Raw genomic sequence first — 17,095 nt, 5'->3', positions numbered from 1 at the left:
AGAGTACCACCCGCCTAGAACACCACTTCTCCGGCGGCCCCCTGTACGTACTCCCTATTGCCGTTATACCAAAGTCACCGGGCCGGGCTCCCCATAAGTGCTAGGGTCCGCCCTGCCTGGTGTGCCACCGAGCCATGACACCCCGACACCTGGTAATCCCTTATCGGGTCCCGCGGAGCTTACCAGGGTTTTTACGCCTCTGGGGCTTCAAGCTGCCTTAGCCCATCCAAGGCTCTGGCTTTCAACTGGGCATCAATAGGCCATTGGACCTCATTTCTCCTGGTCCCACTGCCCAGAGTTCTGCAGTTCCCATTGACTTCACCAGGATAGCACCCTGGGCATTCTGCCTCCCTTGACCCCATCTGCTACCTCTGCCGTTGGGTCACCCGCCACCGGAAAAGGCAAGCGCTTCTCAACTTCATCAAATTCCTCAACCACCACGAACATACCTCTGTGGCTTGAATGTCGGCTTTCCAGTCCATCAATGAAGTTCCAACCACCATTACTCGCTGCCTCAGCGTTAGACTGCTATCAGCCTCCACCGCCCCAGACCCGTTTCTGGTGGATCAGGCCTTTCCGCCCTCTCCAGCCACAAGCCATGATTACATCGGGGAGGGTTCCACACCGGAAGCGCACCAGCCAAGCGTACTCCCTCGGGAGGAGGCTGCTCCCCACAGGACTGCGCATGGCTCAGAATGAGGCACTGTCCTGTCCCCGAACGGGCAACCAGCATTGTCTTCCGAGAAGAACGAAATTGTTTCCATCAGCACCCTCACTCCATCCAATGGCCACCTCTTTCTTCTTCAGCGAGACATAATTCTAGTGCTTGGCCTGCCGGTAGCCGCTTCGCCAGAGGAAGACATCAGCCATGACTTGTTAAACGACATGGCATGACTGGTATCCTCCAGGCCAATTTTTCCAAATTTCCAGATATTCTACTCTCTAGCCAGAACTTGGCATGCGTCCCAGTCAACTGTAGCCTGACGGTCCTCCACTTAACCACCAGCCAATTTAGAGGGCACGCTCGACTCTTGACTATAGCACGGTCTTACTTCAGTCGAAGCAAAGTGACGGTCTCTTTGGTTGAAGATAACACCATTTTTATCAGCGTCCTCACCGCCTGTGACATGTTCCAGATTCCGATCCTTCGTCAGCTTCCCTTCCAGAGGAAGACACTGACCACACCCCCGCCAGTCAACCGACTGCTCTACATCTTCCAGATATGCTTGCTACGGGGCCCCCATTCGTGCAGTAGGCTCTTTGCCTTAGCGAACCGCTCCCTCTTGTAAGCCAGAGCGTCCCAGGTGTGTACAGTTCCGGGCAACGTCTCCTCGTCGCCTTCCCTTTATCTACGGCCTTCAAGAAGAACGTCTTGGAGACAACTACTCTGTTCAACACAGTGGAACACTGTTATAACAGGGTCCTTGGAACTTTACAAATTCCTTATGTTGTCAGTTAGGGAAAATAAATAAATAAAAAAAGAAATTCTTTGTCATAAATATGACCTTGTATTATCAATGCTCGTCCCATCTGTCTTCAATTATACATGTATTGTGAGAGTCCATTGGGCTCCCTCCTAAAATGAGCATGAGCCACTGCCCCACTTTTCCAGGCAGCTGTTACATGCGTATGCAACGTAGCCTCCGACATATCTACAGCGTGGGTATCCAGATGTAATCCACATGGTAGCACTTTCCGGGCCAACTTCCTGGATCATTGCCCAAGTGAATACTCCATCAGTACATGGACCCAATCCCAAGTCTCTGTCACAGCCTTCTGGAGCTGCTGTTCCTGCCATCGATAGGCTCCCCCAGGCCATGGAGAAGTGCGTCCACACTTTACCTGGTGATCTCTAATGACCGCTACAAGTCTTAACCTACCAGCATTCAAGACTACGTCACCGGGCACCAAGACAAGAATGAACAAATCAACGTTTTCCAGGCAGTCTTCCTATCTTTTTCAGTTCTGTCACAGCAAATTCGTCATCATGACACAGACCTACTGCTGCGTCTTTCCAGTCTGCATCCCTAGGCATCTGGCAGCCGTTGGGATTTGTACACACCCCTTGGCACCCCATAATCCGGGGTTTCCCCAAGGGCCCTGCGGGAGAAATGAAGCTAGTCTATTTCCACTGCGTCTCACCACGTGCAACCCAGCAGAATGACCATTACGTAGCCCCCACTCACGTGGCTCCATGTGGGCACAGATTCTGCCTTTTGGCCCTGCCATATAATGCATACTGAAGTGAACACATGTTCACTTTAAAGTAGGCGTGTCCAAAATCTAATTACTGTGACTGTTATGAGGTCTGTCAAAAGTAGTGCAGCTGTGAGTCACCTAATTTGTTGCAATAGTGCTGTGGGCTTTCTCTTCTGATAATGCTCAGCATGATTGAAACGAAGAGTGAGAATTCTGTCAGAATGAATATTTTCTGTTGTTAGTTCTTTTGAATTTTGAACATAGAAGTTTGATTTGTATGCAGAGATCCTTTCCTAGAGCAGAAATTACTAGCAATTTCCTCCAGTCAAGATTAACATGTACTAGAATGAGTACTTTTCTTGGAGTGAGTTGCTATGGATGCTCATTCTGTTTTTCATATTGAAAACGTCATGCGGCCTGACTCCTCTATGCCGGCCATTTATTTTTCATGCATGCATGAAAATGATCAAAATTTTCTGATGCAGTCAAGGTGCCGGCGGCTACACCGGGTACAGAACCTGGCTTTCCTTCAATGTCTTCAACACCCTTCTGCATATTCAGGTGTTATACACTGCCACTAAAAACAACTTAATCTAGGTTACATGAAGTCTTTGTCTCGTTCTCTGACCTATTTCATTTCTTTCCCTCTTGTCAAGGTAAATTCCTTTGATGGGAAAGAAGAGTTCTCCTTTCCGTCCAGACCTCACTACAGTCATGCTAGAGACTCTGAATGATTATGTCATATCTATCTTTGAGTATATCTTGTGGCTTTCTTGTCTCTTTTTTTCTCACTGCCAAACAAAGTCACATTAATGGAAAGGACATGGGATCATGCAGTTGACCTGCAGACGATTCACATGGCAAGGTCCCACAACATAGTGGTAGACGCACTCTCCCTGGGATGATAGAGTAGCCTTACATTGATCTCTTTGCTTAACTTCCCATTATTTTCCTCTTTAGCAGGACTTTCTGGCAATGCTACATACATGACCGCATGGGACGTCATCTGCCCACCTTTCAAATATGTGACAGTATTTTTTAGCATTTTGTTGTGTGCGTCGATAGTCAGGCTTTGGCTACAGCTAACACTCCTGTGAGTACTATAACATACTTCCTTATGTACTTCTTTCACTTGGAGCTATGAGTATCTACAACTCATATCTACAACTCATATCTACAGGTCAACCCTAGCTGCCATACACATTGGTTTCAAAATCGGTTCAACTGCCCTTAACCACTTACTGCCAGGGCATTTATCAATGTTTTAGGATGCTGGGCCGGCATAATTATCATTTTTTCCGCTTTCAAAATTCTTCAAAAATTCATCATTTCATTTAATGGACATTTGGAGCCGCACGAAGTAATCTGTAGGCACTACTCTAAGTTGACAGGTGACCTTCATTGATGCCCGAGTATTTCAGTCAGGCCTGCAGCCTTGTAAAAAGAGCCCAGATTGTGCGGTGTTATACAACTGTCTTTTGTTCACAAACCTGGCTTAGTACACAGCTGACCTCTTTTCAATAGGGGCCAGATTAGCGTGCAGCGGTGCTGTGTGGCTCATCGCTGTGGTAGTGGAGCGCTTTTGTCCCCGGTGGTAATCCGCTCGCTCCAATGCCCCAAACCCTGGTATACGATTTCAAAACAAGGCTGGATTATCACCACTTTTGAGAGTGAAAAATGTCAATGATGCCCAGCAGCCTGGTCTTTTGTTCGGAGTACGGTCTTTTGTTACAGGGCCCTGTTTCCTTTGTCCGAGTTCGGAGACCCTGGCCATGCATATAAAGCATACATCTCCGATTCCAGTGTCCCCGGCAGGAAGTGGTTAACAACATGATGTTCCATCACCTTTTGTTTGATATGCGTATCCAGTGTCCCCTTGTTGGGAAATTGGTCTGGTCATAAGACCTAAGCTAGGTTCTCTAGATGCTTTCCTGTCCTTCCTTTGAACCCTAAATAATACCTGCCTTACGCCCACCCATGTCAGGTTGGCCTTTCTCCTGAAAATGGCTACCACCTGAGGAGGCAGCAAACTATAGGCTCTCCCTATTGCCGAAGGCCATCTACATCGGGAGCCACATGGTGTTCACCTCATTCCTTCGATTAGCTTCCTGAAGAAGGATCAGACTCCCTCACCCAATATGTCTGATACCTTTACACTCTCTGCCTCCTTACATCCTGAGGACGATGCGGATAAACTTTAGAGCCCTGTTCATGTCCTGAAGTGGTACCTGACTTAAACAATATCATCGGAGGGATGATATTAACCCCATTGCTTATCACTTTCATGAGACCACACAGTCCAGCGGTGTCAGTACACTATATCCTGCTTGATGGCTCCAACATTAGATTTGCTAATCCAGTCTGGCCATTAAACTCTGATGAACATAGTCATTACTACGTCAGGGTTCATGACATAAGAGCAGTATCTGCATCTTGGTCTTACTCTCGAGATGTTTCTATTGCAAACATCTACAAAACTGCATGTTAGAAGTCTCCTTCTATCTCCTGCAACTTGAGGGATGTCCTGCTGAGCAACATCACAAATGGCAGGACAATCCTACTGTCAGCAGCGCAGAGGTCAAAGGGACTTCCTGTAGGATGGACGACAAGTCATTATGAAGTTCCTTACCATTTCTTAAATTTATACATTCTTCCTTGTTCATATATAAAAGTGTATTTTCAGCATTTGATGTGTCGTTGCCAACCCCCCACCTAGACCGGTGCTACTCTGCATATGTAGTGACTTTTTGGGTAGGTAGAGTGCCATAGACCCCTTCCCCACATTAAGTCTGGGTCGGGTCTACTAGAGAATACCTACCCAAACAGTCCTCTCCCACCCGTCCTCCCCACTCTGACTCCGACCTTTTGAGTTGCTTTTGAAAAGAAGGATGATCATGGCAGTGAGGCCGCGCTGCATTGTGGGAGGTCAGGGTGCACCACAGGTGATCAAATCTTTCCAGCGAATAAATAATACGCACATTGGAAATTTGCATATGTAGTGACTGTTTGGGTAGGTACTCTCTAGTAGACCCGACCCACACTTAATGTGGAGAAGGAATTTGGAATCCACATGTAGGGAAATAGCTCTTCATTTTTACAGAAATGATGTAACAACTGACACAGTCACAATTATGCCCCAACCTCATGGAATGAGCCGTTTATAAACACTGTATACTCAGTACTGGTCGGAGAGCTCGTGAACAAATTCACAAGCTTACTTGGTTGGACTCAAACCCATGACTTCCTGCTTACTAATGCAGATGTCGTAACCTCTTGACCACTGAGCTAGCCAGGGTCGGCTGGCCGGTCCGAGTCAGATGTAGCAGCGGGTACTGCCAACTATTATAAGTTGTACTTTGCACCAGGGAGATGTTAATTGTGTGGTTAAGATGTCTGCACTACTAAGCAGGAAGTCTTGGGCTTGAGTCCCACGAAGTAAGCTTGTAAATTTTTTTGCAAGCTGTCAGACAAACACTGAGTATACAGTGTTATAAATATGTACATTGGGTAAGGGCAAAAAAAATATAAATAAAAAATCTAATCAATAATTAACTTCCTGTTTAGTTTACAATCGCTTTAACAGGAGAATTTGATTCTTAATTCTTACATAGCAAAATGATGATCTTCGTTATTTCAAAAGACATTGCATGAAATATAAACGTGATGCTTTATTACCACGTAATCAAATGCTTTGTCGGCATACTTGTTCAGTTTGCTAGTCTTTACTTTGTGCATTGATACACGACCGTTCTGTAGTTGTGGCATCACACATTAGTTGAAAAATATAAGTTGTGGGGAGTAAAACACAGGGAAAAATTTTTTTGACCCCACAACTTTCCTAACAAGAGAAGCACAGTGCAGGCCTACCTCAAAATACTGGCGAGGAAGATGATGATGACTGCCATAAAAACATCACTTGTCAAATCAGTTGCACTTTACACAGCACATTAGCATACATAATAAATGCAGTCATCTACAATCTGTACTACTTTAACCCAGTAGGGTACAGTCCACTAATTCAAGCCCCATTGAAAACAGTGTGAAATCACCATTCTTCAGTTTCTTTACAATTTTCGGGGGGTTAACCAATTACATTTTTAATTGTTCACCCAAAACAAAACCAACCCCCCAAAGGTCGAAGTTCCAAAGTCAGCACGCAGCCATTTTCCAAATGGCAATCGGCTACTTTCTCAGTCCTTTGGGAACATTTTTCAACCATATTTTTTATCTCTTCCGCCCTCAGATGGAAGCCCAAAGAAACAGGGACTCGATCCTGGCAAAGATTTACACAATCTCACCATTTTGGGGGCCAAACAATCCCCTTTTTCAAAAGATACTGTGGAGGCACTTTTAATGCTAATGAGCCTGACGGAAATTATTGCTTGAATTAGTGGACTGCATCCAGTAGCAACAATACACCATTTTGAGATTGTTGCGCAAGCACTTCATGTGTTAATTATTTCACAGATTTGGGTGTGGGCCATAAACATTCTCCACATGTATGAAAAAGTCACAGGAAAGGCAAGCTGTATTCTGTAGTTTGGAACTCTTAAAAAAATAATTAGATGTTCATTTAAGGGAATCATTTTACATGATGACAGAGATCAAAGAAAAACATCACTCCAGGCAAAGTTAATTTTTATTTCGAAATATCTTTTTTTATACTGTCATGTCAATAATGTCAGCACACTCTGTTTTTGTTATCACAAGAAGCCCATTCTGAATGTTTTAATCTGACTAGCCCAGGCCCAATTTCAAAATCTTTTCAACAATTTCAACAGATTGAGCACAAATGTACATATTTTCATGGAAACTGAAACCTTCCTTTTGTGGCAGACCCAGGAGACTTGTCTGATCAGAGATGGGATTTGACCTAGCCTAACCCCACAAATATATTTAGTAGCCTTGTGCAAGGATAAGCGGCTACCCAGACACAAGGGGGATGTCAGCTAATGAACAGTGGATTAAGCCAAGGAGCAGTTTGTTTGATGGAAAATTTACCATCAACTAGGGAGACAGGATGATACTGGTATCAAAGCAAGGAAATACGGGGAAAACTTACTAAACAGCACAGTGACTCAGGGTTGACAATAAATCAGTGTAATAAGTTTATTACAATAATTATTAAATGAGGAATATCAAAACACCAGGTTTATTTATACATTACACCTCACAAGGCTACTCAATATGCCTCACGTGGTAAACTTGATCACCTGGCAACTCTTACATAAGCTAGACTGTTACCAAAGGTATTTAATACATATACATGTACTAGCAAGCAGCGATAATCTGCATGGAATGTTAATCTGATCAAGGCATGATAACCCTCACCATCTAGGGTCAATTAATCCAAAGGATAACCCTTGAAGGAACCAAAGTGCTCCCAGTTACCCTCAAGGCAAGTCAGTTCCAATGACACCTGGATCACAACCTAGCCGTCACCCCACCTATGGCCGATGTTAACAGACAGCAAGCAATCCCCAATGAATCACCGTACCACTAGCTCTTAGCCAGGAGTTAACAACCTACGCTTATGACTGTTCCCTCATTAATCCAGACCCAGTAAACAGTTCACTACTACTACTCCACCTACTGGCCAGAACATTCTGTCTACCCATAGCACACTCCACTACGTTCCAGTGATGCTACTGCTGTACGACCTTCCAGCAAAGTAACTGAGCGCGTGCCCTAAAGCACACAATAAGCACCCAGACTGACTGCTGATACATGCAACACAGGAATCTATAGTTAATGAGTTAATGACTGTTATCTGTGCCTACCCCTGTTTCACCACAATATGCAACAGAATAGAGTGTAATCTGCCAACTAGAAGCCATTCTAGCACTTACTGTCACCTCTTTATCAGGAAATGTTCATGTTGTCAGTGTTGCACAGTTTGTGAACATGACCAGTACAGGAGATGTAGGTAGTTATAGTTGATGTTGCATATTGCTTGCTTTGTAAATGGCAACAAATAAAGAACAACAGGTGCAGTTGGCAATGGCCCAAAGTAGTCAACACCGGACTTCATGAATGCTGGCTGGCCTGGCTCTAAGCGCTCTTCTGGCAAGTTGGCCATTTTCTGCACCTGGAGGCGTCCTCGGTATCTTCGGCACAGCACACATTTTGCTATGATGCTGCGTACTAACTGACTGGCCCTTGGAATCCAGTACGTGCGCCTCAATTCTGTAAGGGTGCTGTTAGTTCCAAGATGTCCGACCTTCTGCTGGGCACTGGTAAGTATCAGCCTTGACACTTGGGAATCTCTGGGGAGGATTATTGGATGCTTAACGTCTACTGGCAACTTGGAGTGCTTGAGGCGACCACCTACTCTCAGTAGTCCCGCTTCGTCCATTACAGGATCAAGTTTTCGCACAGAGTCAGCTAGGCCATGGCTGTGTTGAGTATATTTGATGATTTCTGTGCTGGCTAGCTCCAACTCACCCACACTGAGAGGACTCGGGCCTCTGCTATGTTCTGGTTGCGAGTCCACACTGGATGTCCTGCGCTGTCTGAAGAGCCTCTGTGCTCGTAGTATCCATGCCACTGTTGTTTTCAGTCGCTTCCAGGTTGAGTATCAGTGAATCAGCTGGTCCACAGTAACGGAACCTTCATGGGTCTTCAGCGTGGCGACATGAACCCGCTTGACTTCTGGATCTTCGGGTGGTAGATTTCTGGTGATAATTGTCTTCGGCCAAGTGGATTCTGGCTCCCACAGAAACGATGGCCCCTGAAACCAAAGTTTGGGATCTGCCTTTGGATGGATTCCCCTGGAAGCTAGATCAGCTGGGTTTTCTGAAGTTGGGACGTACCGCCATTGCTCCGTGCTTGAGCCCTCTTGGATAGTGGTGACCCGGTTCGCCACGAATGTGTGGAATCTGGTCGTCTTGTTGGCAATGTACCTTAAGACAGAGGTACTGTCTGTCCAGTAGTGGACATCAAACGGCAACTCCATGGCTGAAGTTATCAAAGTGACAAACTTCACCGACAGACTGGCTGCCGTGAGCTCCATCCTCGGAATAGTGACTTTCTTGAGAGGGGCGACCTTAGACTTGCCCATGAGCAAATTGCAGAAGACTCTGCCTGAACTGTCCTCCAGACAAAAGTAGATAGCGATGCCGTAGCCTTCATCCGACGCATCGGAAAATGCATGCATTTGGCAGGTCATGGGGTCCACAAGGCCCTTTTGGTCGTATACTTCTTGGTAGTGACATCTGCTCCAACTTTACAATGTCCAGCAGCCACTGTCTCCACACAGCCATTTCCGTGACCCCAATTTTTTCATCCCATCCGAGGTCCTGCTTGCAGAGGCGTTGCAGCATAATTCTAGCTGGAAGAATGAATGGACCTGCTAGACCCAGGGGGTCAAATATGCTGCTGACCACGGACAGAATGCCTCTCCGCGTAGCTGGGCGATCCTTCAGGTTCACCTTAAACCCAAAGGTATCCTCCAGAATATTCCAGAAGACACCAAGGGCTCGCTCTGATGGAACTTGGTCATTGTTCTCAATGATCAGCTTCTGTGACTTTGATCTCTCTTCTATTGGAATGGAGTCGTTCACTGCTTTGTCATTGCTGACCCACTTGTGCAGATTGAACCCTCCATGACTGCAAACCTCCTTGACAATCTTTCTGGTCTCGACGGCCTCCTTGGCGTCGTAAACTGCTTTCAGGTAGTCATCAACGTAGAAGCTTCTCGGAATCTCAGGATGCTGGTTATCAGATGCACATCTGCGCAAAGCTGCTGAAGCACAGGACGGAGATGACACAGCTCCAAAGGGGTGAGATTTCAGATGATAGACCTCTGGGGGTTGGGATGTGTCCCCGTCAGGAAACCACAAATAACGTAAGAAGTCGCGGTGGTGTTCAGAGACCCTGACTTGGAAGAACATACCCTCAATGTCTCCCATGAGCCCAACTGGCTGCTGTCGGAAGCGAAGTAGAACATCTACGACTGTGTTTGTGAGGACAGGTCCTGGTAGGAGTACGCCATTGAGTGAAACTCCTCTCGTCTTTGCCGAGCAGTCGAAAACCACCCTTATTTTTCCCGGCTTGTTGGGGTTGTAGATGCCATGGTGAGGCATGTACCATCGGCTAACTTGCTTGCTGCTGATGTCGGTTGCTTCGGTGACTTTCTCTGCATACCCTCTCTCGATCAGTGCATCCATGAATTTCGTGTAGTCATAGTGGAACGCTGGATTGTTTCTTTTTCAAGGACATTAAACGGTCCATGGCCTGACCTTTGTTGTCTGGTAGCTTACAAGCTGGGTCTCGAAATGGTAGGTCACACTGGTAGTGGCCATCGACCAGCTTCAAGGATTTGCATATGATTTCTTCAAACTGCTTGTCCTCAACTGAGGGCTCCTTCTTGCTGTCCACTAGGCGCTCTGGAAAGTCCATGTCTATTGATGATTTGACCATGTCCTCCAACTTTTGTAGCTGCTCCGCTTCCTCTCTAGCCAGTGCTAATTGAAAGTTGGAAATGTGAAGGGGCTCTTCTCCGCCTCTAATCATGCCCCATATGATCCATCCAAGCACTGACCTGGCTCCATGGGGCTCACTCACTGGTCCTGTCTTCAGCTCTTGTGGTGTGTAAGCTGCTGGGACATTGTTGCCAATCAGCATCCCCACCTCAGCCTGAATTACTGGAAGCTTGATCCCTCTGAGGTGTTCAAATCTGTCAACGTCTTCTTGCACTGGCATGAGATCTCTAGTGACGGGCATCTTGTGTTTGGTTTAGACCATGGGAAGCTTCACGGCAGGGCCCGAATCCAGTCCAGACACCTCCAATCCCGAGATACGGCGGGTAGAAAAATTCTGTGTTTGTCCCATGGTTTGAAGTTCCATCGTCGTCGCCTTGCCAGTCACTCCAAGCTGATGTGCAAGGTCCTCAGTGCAGAATGTCACGTTGCTACCTGGGTCGAGGAATGCATAGGTCTGCACCATCGTGTTGGTGGTTGGCGACCTTACCCTAACTGGTATGATGGCCATGGTGCAGAGACCTGTGCCGGCTCCCATATGGGAACTTGCTCTTTCCTTGCATGGAGCCATGAAGGTGGAACATGAGCTCCCCTGTCCAGTGTTCTTGGGCGTCTCTTGCTTTGGGGACTCCTCCGTTTTCTCTTGCTCCCTTTCTTGGTGAAGCACTTGTGGGGTGCATGGCACCGCAGTCCTCACATTTGGCTCTGGCTCTGCACTGCTTACCAAGATGACCACCTTTAAGGCAGCCAAAGCATAGTCCCTTTGTCTTCAGAAATTGCAATCTGTCGTGTTGTGGTTTTGCTTTGAGTTTTCTGCACTCTTGCATCATGTATCCTGGTCCCTCACAGAAAATGCATGGCTTAGAGCTTGCTGTGCCAGCCGCCGGTTTGATGCTTGACTCTGGAGAGGCATACTTCTTGTTGGTCCTGCTGGACTCGGCCACTCCACAAGCACATCCAATCTTTCTGACTTGATGCCGCTGAGGGTGTCCTCCTCCGGTGGGCTTAGCTTCCCTAGACTTGGTTCCCAATGCAAGTCGTCCATAAACTGGATCTGTTGCCTTCCTTGCCTCTCTTTGGGCAAAATCTACTAGATGCATGAATGTTACGGTCTCGCTGGCTTCCTTCTTGTTCATGACGATGTTTCTCCATCGCTCTTGTACATAAAATGGCAGCTTGGAGACCAATCTCTTAATGTTTTCTGAATACTCCAGAACTCTTGCCGCATTCATGGCACACACTGCATTCTTGCATTCCACCAAGAATATGGCAAATGCATCCAGTCCTGATGGATCATCATGTCTTATTTCTGGCCATCCAAGAGCACGCTGAACATAAGCATTGGCCAGAAGATCGACATCCCCATAGCGCTTGTCTAATTCTTTGAGTACAGCTGAGTAGCCAACATCTCCAGGAAGGCAGCTGTATCCGATTACAATTTTATGTGGCTCACCATCTGTGAACTGCTCCAAGTAGTTCATCCTCTCATCGTCATCCACTGTGTTAGCAACGACTCTGGCTTTGAATTGACGGATGAACCTCTTATAAGCCAGGGGATCACCTCTGAACTTGGCTAAATCGGACACTGGCTTCCGTATCTCCTTCACTATGTGGTGCACTGCGGAAACGGTTGGCTCAACATCTTTCCGCACCATCTCTGCCTTTTCGTTACTCCCTTTCACCTGATTTGGTTTCTTCAGGGTATCTACCTTTTCTTGACTGGCTTCTACAGTGACGTCAGTGGTGTAAGTCACTTCGGCGTGCCCAGGGGACTTCACCGCAACACTCGTGGGTCCATGTTCAAGATTACTGACCAGAACCGTTGTTTGGGAAGGAGGTTGTTGCGCCTGGGCGAGAGGCAATGCGGTAGACGGTGGTGTTAGCTGTGACAGCGAGGGGACATATTCTGCTGCAGCAGGATTTAGGGCTTGGCCCAACGGTGAGAGTGGTCTCGGGGCAAGCAGGGGCAGGCCACTCAGATTCTGCTCATCTGGAATTTCGCTCTTCTCAAGTTCGTCTAGAATTGCTGCCTTTGCGCTTGACACCTGTAGTTCAGTCCTGAGCTCAAGTTCTTCTTCTCTGTGTATGAGCTTTAGCTCTTCTTCCTTCTTCCTGGCTTCAAACTGGAGCCTCTCTTCCTCCAACTTCCCCTTCTCTTGGAGTGCTCGGGTTCAGGCCAACAGCACGGCCGTCTTCTGATGCTCCATTGCTCTGGCTATTGACAAGGTACTGGACATACGACTACTAGAAGAATGGGATGTATGTGACCTCACTGACCTCGTAACGCCTCTGTCTACCACACTGGTGTGATACACTAACCACTGATCCATCGTGGTCTTAAAGTCCTGAAGATTGCTGAGTTCAGGTTGTAGCTCGGCATGCACTGTAGGCTTCTGCTCGTCTGTGACTAGCGACAGATATTCACCATGGTGAATCAAATATGTTTCATATTCCTGAAGCCATCTTGAGTGCTCAACTCTGACTTTCTCGACATCTGGTGGAAGAGACAACAGCAACGGCTGGATGCTGTCCTTCATTCTGAAAAGATCCTGGGCACTTTCTCTCCGTCTCTCCATTGCCAACTTCACCTTGGCCCGTGTAGCCATGACTGTGGCCTTTGCTTCCTCGCCATTGAAGCTCTCCATCTTATGCTCGAATTCACCACAATTAATATTGAAAAATGTCTATCAGAAACTGACTCCGGATTTTTCCGTCAGCGTTGACTGTAACGTCAATTAGAGCAAAACACTTGGTTTATTTCACTCTCCTTTTATACTGACATACAGCTGCCTTTAATACCACTATACAGCTGCCTGTTGTCACGTCAACTATAATTAAAAACACACAAACAGAGTTTAGTTATTACATGATAAACAACTTCACTTGTTATAATACAACAAACCCTAGAAAACTACCCCCCCAAACCCCACAGAAACTAAGTAAATAAAGAGCAGGGAGGAATAAACCTGCCACGAGAGGGCGCTGTTGCATAAAAATGGCATGCGTGACGGTCTGACCTAAAGCACAGCAACGATATCAGAAATAAGACGTGTCACATGTGCGGTAAAAAGGACCCTATTTTACCCCCTTAGATTAACATTAAAACCTTCCATAATAGAATAATTCTGACAATAAAGGACAAATGAAAAGACCTTACCGCTGGTGCGGGATCCAGGGTCCTACAATTAGACAAAATGAGTGATTTATTGCACAACGTAAGGAGTGAAAACTTATACAGAAACTTATCTGATCCCTTCTACTCGTACTCGCGTTGCATGAAGCACGCTCTCTGTAGATTACTTGAAGAGAGTCTGATTAAACCGTAACACCTTCCTTTTCTAGCTATCTGCAAAGCTCAACCTGATGGGACATACTTCACGAGATATTGCGCTTTACAGAATGCACCTTTAATGTCACGTGACTTGCCACCCGATCATCACATCAGGCCAATTGGGGTCTAAAACCCTTCCCCTCTGAGCTACACACAAAGTTTCAGCCCAATCGGACATGTACTTCTCAAGATATAGCACTTCAAACAGTGCCCCTTTAATGTCATGTGACTTCTTGAGCAATGGTATCACAATCACATCAGGTCAATTTGGGTCTAAAATCTTTCCTCTTTAAGCTGTACACAATGTTTGAACTAAATCGGAGATGTCCTTTACAAGATATAGCACTTTAAAAAGTGCCCTTTTAATGCCACATGACTTGTTACCAGATGATGTCATAGTCACATCATGTCAATCTGGGTCTAAAACTCTTCCCTTTCAAGCTATACACAAAGTTTCAACCAAATCGGACATATACTTCATGAGGTATAGTACTTTGAAGAGTACCCCTTTTATGTCAAGTGACTTGTCACCTAATGATTTCATCATCACGTCAGGTCAGTCTCGGTCTAAAACCTTTCCCCTTTGAGCTATATACAAAGTTTCAATCCAATCGGACGCGTACTTCACGAGATATACATGTAGCACTATAGAGAGCACCCCTTTAGTGCCATGTGACATGTTGCCTGATGACGTCATAATCACATCCTGTCAATCTGGGTCTAAAACCTTTCCCCTTCGAGCTATACTTGGCTTATGGCCTTCATATGTGTGCCTGTAATGAACTCAGTCTGATCGTTAACAGTGCAAAGCAGTCTTCCTGTTGACAAAAATGTAAGAAACCTACATATGTGGGAACAATTAAATATTCTAAATCTTAAAATAAGTCACGTGATGACATCACCATGACAATTATGGTTTTGGACTATCCTTCAGTAATTGTCGGAAGGTTTGCTAAGTATATAGTCAATCAGATATTAAAAGAAAATAAGATATCAAGTAAAATGATAATTTAGTAGAATAATGCGTACAAAGCCTATGGGAAAAAAAATTAATTATTCAAAATTCAAAAATAAATCACATGATGAAGTCATTATGACGAATTTCTTGTACGACATACCTGACGTGATTATATAAGGGTCTACCAAGTTTGAAATCAATCAGATGAATAAAACTATCGAAGTCCCCTGTCACAAAAAAAAGAGTATCATAAAGGAGAAGGAAAAATGAGAAATGTGTTTGCAGACAGACACAGCTGCTTTGGCCCTGGTTTTATTTATCTCAAACCTGCAAACCAGAGACGAAATTCTTGATGAAGTACTTACAAGATTTAATGACAAGTCACATGAATGATACACTACAAACATTGGTCAGTAGAATATTTAAAATCCATGTTATCTCGATAAATGTCACATGAATTGTTATATAATGGTACTGCCATCAGATGAAACAAATTCTTATCTAGAACCCTTCCCTTTCTAGCCATCTGCAAAGTTTTAACCCAATGGGACATTTACTTTGCAAGATATAATGCTTTAAAAAGAGCCCCTTAAATGGCACATGATTTGTCACCCAATGACATCATCATCACGTCAGGTCAATCTGGATCTAAAACCTTTCCCGATCCAGCCATACACAAAGTTTGAACCCAATCAGCCAAGTACTTCACAAGATCTTGTGCTTTAAAGAGTGCCTCTTTAATGTCACGTGACTTGTCACTCGATGACACCATACATCAGGTCAATCTGGGTCTCAAACCCTTTCCTTTCAAGCTATATACACAAAATTTCAAGCCAATCAGACAAGTACTTTATGAGGTATAGCACTGTAAAGAGTGCTCCTTTAAGGTCACGTGACTTAAAATGTGATGATGTCATCTTCACATCAGGTCAATTTAGGTCTAGAACCTTTCACCTTCTAGTCACACACAAAGTTTCACCCGAATTGGACATGTACTTCACGAGATATAACACTTTAAATAGTGCCCGTTTAATGTCACTTGACTTGTCACCTGATGACGTCATTATGACGAACTTGGACAGAAACCTTTTCTATCTTGAGGCCTTAGTGTGTGCCGCTGACCCGAACGCAGTGAGATCAATAATAGTGCAAAAGAAGTTGAAAAACATTTTAAAAACCTATATATATGGGAGAAATTAATTATTCCAAATTTAAAAATAAATCACATGATGACGTCATCATGACAATTATGGCTTTGGACTATCCTTAAGTAATTGTCAGAACGAAGTCAATCAGACTCAATCAGTACCAAATTCAAGTAACATGATCATTTTGTAGAAAAAGTGTACAAAACCTATGGGAAAAAAGTTGAATATTCTAAATTCAAAAATAAATCACACACTGACTACATCATGACAAATTTCTTTGAGGACCTACCTGACATGATTATCTATTTAAAACTTCGTGCCGGGGCATTTTTCAACGTTGGGGATGCTGGGCCGGCATGACTATCATTTTTTCTGTTTTCAAAATCCTTCAACAATTCATCATTCCATTTAACAGTCGTTTATAGCCACACAGAGTAATCTTCAGGCACTACTCCAAGTTGACAGGTGACCTTCATTGACGACCGAATATTTCAGCCAGGCCTGCAGCCTTGTAAACAGAGCCCAGATTGTGCGGTGTTATACAACTGTCTTTTGTTCACAAACCTGGCTCAGTGCACTGCTGACCTCTTTTCAATAGGGGCCAGATTAGCATGCAGCGGTGCCATGTGGCTTATCGCTTCGGTGGTGGAGAGCTTTTGTCCCCGGTGGTAATCCGCTTGCTCTAAATACCCCAGACCCTGGTATACGGTTTCAAAATAATGCTGGATTATCACCACTTTTAGAGTGAAAAATGCCGGTAATGCCCAGCAGCCTGGTCTTTTGTTCGGAGTACGGTCTTTTGTTACAGGGCCCTGTTTCCTTTGTCCGAGTTCGGAAACCCCGGCCACACATATAAACCATACGGCTCCGATTTCGGAGTCCCCGGCTGATAGTGGTTAATAGCAGGCAACTTTCATATTTTGGCATAAGAGTCCAATCAGTGGAAGCAAAATTATCTGGGAAGTAATTTTCTGCAAAC

The 17,095-nt window shown here is 45.2% G+C and overlaps 1 protein-coding gene across 8 annotated transcripts in view; it reads left to right on the top strand.

The window, feature by feature from the left end:
* LOC110987750 (uncharacterized) overlaps positions 1–17,095 on the top strand; it is a 523,067-nt gene that overhangs the window by 341,188 nt on the left and 164,784 nt on the right. The gene's annotated exons all lie outside the window — the stretch shown is intronic.

The sequence above is a fragment of the Acanthaster planci genome, linkage group LG06 (assembly GCF_054643075.1).
Source record: "Acanthaster planci isolate LZ-2023a linkage group LG06, COTS_SCS, whole genome shotgun sequence".
Lineage (NCBI taxonomy): Eukaryota > Metazoa > Echinodermata > Asteroidea > Valvatida > Acanthasteridae > Acanthaster > Acanthaster planci.
This window is presented reverse-complemented; position numbering and strand designations above follow the sequence as displayed.